This window comes from Arachis stenosperma, chromosome 1, assembly GCF_014773155.1.
Source record: "Arachis stenosperma cultivar V10309 chromosome 1, arast.V10309.gnm1.PFL2, whole genome shotgun sequence".
In the NCBI taxonomy this organism is placed as follows: Eukaryota; Viridiplantae; Streptophyta; class Magnoliopsida; order Fabales; family Fabaceae; genus Arachis; species Arachis stenosperma.
In genome coordinates this window covers 47160257-47165464 of record NC_080377.1, presented here as the reverse complement: position 1 = coordinate 47165464, position 5208 = coordinate 47160257, and the positions used below count along the sequence as shown (strand labels likewise).

The 5208-nt window shown below is 34.5% G+C and overlaps 1 long non-coding RNA gene across 1 annotated transcript; it reads right to left on the bottom strand.

Moving 5' to 3' along the window:
* Positions 1 to 231: 231 nt before the first annotated feature.
* Positions 232 to 1090, bottom strand: LOC130975805 (uncharacterized). Its single transcript, XR_009084528.1, has 3 exons — positions 915 to 1090; positions 737 to 815; positions 232 to 303 (listed from the first exon to the last, which is right to left on the bottom strand). It is a non-coding gene; the product is annotated as an uncharacterized LOC130975805 (long non-coding RNA).
* Between the last annotated feature and the right edge of the window lie 4118 nt (positions 1091 to 5208).

Below are 5208 nucleotides of genomic sequence, written 5' to 3'. Positions count from 1 at the left end.
ATTCCCATAATTACAGTGTAGCAAAAAGTTTTGGATCCCATTCTTTGTGAAATCCATGTATCTATCTATATCTTCACTTTAAAATATGTTTACTTTATCTACTCTTCTCTCTCCCCACTTCACTATATGCTCTCCTCTTCCTCTTTCTCTTGACCTACAATGGTTTCACAGTGTTCTGGATTCATGTCCCTCTCTTGTTTCCCCTCCAACACACCACACCAAGCAGTGTCTGTGACATTTTTCCATCAATAACTGCTCGTTCAGACAGATCACCTTTCAAAATGCAAGTCCCCTTCCCTTAGCCTGAATACAAAAGGTAAGGAAGATAAGAAACAGGCACTGTAAATCATCAACTATAGTAAAGAATTTACTGATGCACTAGACGTGTCTATGATTTTAAGCATTTAATATATTCAAGAATGCAATAAAAAAAAGTCAAATACAATTGGAGGTAAAAATAATAAGTCTTAAAGAAAACCTTCTATTTGAAGCCGGTATGACCAAGCCACAGCTATTTTAAAGGGGTGTATTAGTAAAAGTGGTGATATAGTACATATTTAAAAAAGAAAAAATTAAATGCTGATGTGGAAAATAAATTCTACGTAGCTTGTTATTACTTGTTATCTATAAAATTGATATATATGCAAAATAAACAAATAATTAACAGTCTACTCTCATGGTTTCCAAAATATCAGAATATCTATGAAAGTGCAATTTTAATGTACATAATACTAACCTGCTGATAAGAAAGCGGGTGTGTATCACTGCTCCACTCAAAAGAAATAGTCAGGAATAATAAAGTGTAAATCTTGCACCTGAGATGAACATTGAAAAAGAAAAACAAATTAGCATACAATGAAAAACTTGAAGGAATGAACAACTGATCTATTATAAAAAATTATCAATTACGTTACCTAGCTTGTTCTAGGGAATGAACTGGCGTCTCTATCCCCACTTTACCCAAACCTAGAAGCATTCAATTTATTTTACATTAACATAGTGTTGGATTAACAACTAAATAAACAATGATATTGATGGAATCATCAAAGAAACAACACCTTTAAGAAGATAGATAATGAGATATATGGAAAGATACATATATGAATCGTTCATGCAACAGATGAATTTGAGAAACATAAGACATAACATACTAATGTTGGATTACGAGTGTTCATAACATGCAGCGGAAGTAATAAAGTAATCCTATTGATCTATTTTGTGCTTAAAATTTTATTGAAATAAGATGGGTTAGATGCCAATACCTGAGTACCCTAGTGAATAAAGCTTTCTCCTTTGATAGTACGAAGGTACTATGTGTATCCACACCGAGACTAATCCTTGTTGTCAACTCTTTGACCAATGGATTTAACTGAGAAGTTTCTTGCAACTCCTTGCACCAGCAATTCTTCACTAAGAATTTGGAATATTTGTGTATGTGGAGGTAAAAAGAGAAAACTTATGTTTTCTTTCTTTTATCATATACACATATATAGTATGAGATTGGTGACTGATTTGTGAATCAAATTACAACTTAATTTGAGGCAAAATCAGTTAGGATCTTATCCATATTTAAAATTCATCATAGAATAAATAATTAATTATTTAATATTCTCAATTATAATATTATTATATTCATGGTGCTAGCAAAGAATATAATAATACTCCATTTGAATTAATATAATTATTTATTTGATCTAATCAAAATAATAATTAAATAATTATTTACCAAGGATTAGAACACTCGTTAGTGTGTGACCCCATAGATTCAATACTAAGCGGATAGTATATTAGTCATACTAAATTTACTAATCAAGGTTGGCATCTAGCAACGCTCCTTGACGACCCGATAGTATGAAGTAATAATATTTTTTACTAAGAACCCAAGATGAACAAAAATACAACTCCTTCCATCTTTTCAGCTCTTGGCTAACTTTTAGAGTACGGTTTGATTGTCAAACTCTAACTTGTTACCATTATTATAATGAATTATGAATGACTTAAGAAACTCATTTCTTAATTCATTCAAACCCCTTGGCCAAGGCATTGTTTATTTCATTCATTATAATCGTAGAGCTCAAACTCATTACCATAGTTGTTGTATTCTATTTTGACTAATCATTAATTCTACATGTATTTAAATCATACCCAATGTCCATTCAACTAACACCGTAGGGTGTTAGGTGTCCATAATCAAAGTATAACAAATACATTGTTAATTACTATGATAGTCGCAGGTCAAAGGAAAATTATAATATTATGTTCATCATAAGAATACCCTATTGACAAATATACGGTAATTATAACCATTAGGAATTCTTAGAGTGAGTTAGTTCAATGGTTATATCTCTATATATACCATTTATATATATAATTTAACAAATGAGATCTATTAATCTTCATCCAATGAAGACTATTATATATATTAATCTATCCGAATCACTAATGTCCCATTTTTAGTGATTCTACGATTAAGAACAATTTAAATTAAAAGTACTCAAAAAACGTATATCTCATTATTACGATCCCTATCGTAATTATTCGTTTCTAATTTTTAATTAAGGACACTATCATAAATTATAAAATTTTATTCTTATAAAAAGGAATAATAATAATAATAATTCATGATAGTATTTTGTTGGCATACACACTTATCTCCAACAATCTCCCACTTGCACTAGAGCCAATGACAGATTGGATCTAGGGCATACATGTATTTCCAACAAAATCTCTCACTTGTACTAGAGTCAATCAGTCATATATTTCAATCTCAATTCCCACATGTGCTTATCAAACTCTTTTGATCCAAGCGCCTTAGTGAATGGGTCTGCTGCATTATCCTTCCCAACAACCTTTTGAATTTCAACGTCTCCACGTTCAACGATCTCTCTTATCAAATGATACCTTCTCAAGATATGCTTAGATTTTTAATGTGATCTTGGCTCTTTTGCTTGTGCAATGGCTCTATTATTGTCACACAGTAACGAAAGTGGTTCTTTAATTGAAGGTACCACACCAAGCTCGTTTATGAACTTCTTCATCCACACAACTTCTTTAGCAGCCTCACTTGCTGCTATATACTCAGCTTCAGTCATTGAATCAGCTACAGTAGCTTGTTTGGAACTTTTCTAACTCACTGCACCACTGTTTAAGGTGAAAACATAACCTGAAGTAGATTTGCTATCATCTTTATCTGAGGCAAAACTTGCATCAGTGAACCCTTTTGGTATAAGTTCAGAATCTCCATAGATGAGAAATTGGTCTTTGGTTCTTCTTAAATATTTAAGAATAGATTTAACCACTGATGAGCGGATAATTTATACACTTTTTGGCAGTGTTTTTAGTATGTTTTTAGTATCTTTTAGTTAGTTTTTAATATATTTTTATTAGTTTTTAGTTAAAATTCACTTTTCTGGACTTTACTATGAGTTTGTGTGTTTTTCTGTGATTTCAGGTATTTTCTGGCTGAAATTGAAGGTTCTGAGCAAAAATCTGATCCAGAGACTGAAAAGGACTGCAGATGCTGTTGGATTCTGACCTCCCTGCACTCGAAGTGGATTTTCTGGAGCTACAGAAGGCCAATTGGCGCGCTCTCAACGGCATTGGAAAGTAGACATCCTGGGCTTTCTAGCAATATATGATAGTCCATACTTTTCCCAAGATTTGATGGCCCAAACCGGCGTTCAAAGTTACCTACAGAAATTCCAGCGTTAAACGCCGGAACTGGCATAAAACTTGGAGTTAAACGCCCAAACTGGCATGAAAGCTGGCGTTTAACTCCAGAAAAGGTCTCTACACGAAATTACTTCATTGCTCAGCCCAAGCACACACCAAGTGGGCCCGGAAGTGGATTTTTCTGTCATTTACTCATTTCTGTAAACCTTAGGATACTAGTTTACTACATATAGGATCTTTTGACATTGTAATCGGTACCTTATGACCTCATAACACTTTTTACACGTTTCTTGTACCTTCCACGGCATGAGTCTCTAAACCCCATGGTTGGGGGTGAGGAGCTCTGCTGTGTCTTGATGGATTAATGCAATTACTACTGTTTCTTATTCAATCATGCTTGTTTCCATTCTAAGATATCACTTGCTCTTAACCCGGATGAATGTGATGATCTGTGACACTCATCATCATTCTCAACTATGAACATGTGCCTGACAACCACCTCTGTTCTACCTTAGATTAAGTAGATGTCTCTTGGATTCTTTAATCGGAATCTTCGTGGTATAAGCTAGAACTGATGGCGGCATTCAAGAGAGTCCGGAAGGTCTAAACCTTGTCTGTGGTATTCTGAGTAGGACTCAATGATTGAATGACTGTGACGTGCTTCAAACTCCTGAAGGCGGGGCGTTAGTGACAGACGCAAAAGAATCACTGGATTCTATTCCGGCCTGATTGAGAACCGACAGATGATTAGCCTATGCTGTGACAGAGCATCAGGGACGTATTTTCACTGAGAGGATGGGAGGTAGCCATTGACAACGGTGAAACCCTACATACAGCTTGCCATGGAAGGAGTCTTGCGTGTTTGATGAAGATGACAGTAGGAAAGCAGAGATTCGGAAGATGGAGCATCTCCAAAGCCTCAGCCTGTTCTCCATTACTGCAAAACAAGTACCTTTTTCATGTTCTTTTGCTTTTTACAATCAATCCTGATAATTTTTGATATCCTGACTAAGATTTACAAGGTAACCATAGCTTGCTTCAAGCCGACAATCTCCGTGGGATCGACCCTTGCTCACGCAAGGTATTACTTGGACGACCCAGTGCACTTGCTGGTTAGTTGTGCGGGATTGCAAAAGTGTTATTGCAATTTCGTGCACCAAGTTTTTGGCGCCGTTGCCGGGGATTGTTCGAGTTTGGACAACTGACGGCTTATCTTGTTGCTTAGATTAGGACTGTTTTATTTTTGTTGGTTTAGAGTCTTTTAGTTGAGTCTAGTTTCATATTTTAAGTTTGGTGTCCATTGCATGCTTTTGTTTTCTTCTAGTTTTTCGAAATTGCATGTTCTTAGTCTCTTTTTGATTCATAAAAATTCTAAGTTTGGTGTCCTCTTTGTGTTTTTCCTTTAAAATTTTCGAAAATTAGTGTTTGATTTTCTAAAAATTTTAAGTTTGGTGTCTTTTTGTTGTTTTTCTCTTTCCTCTTTTTAAGAATCAAATCTTTTTCATAAAAATTTTTCAATCATATCTTGTAATTGCT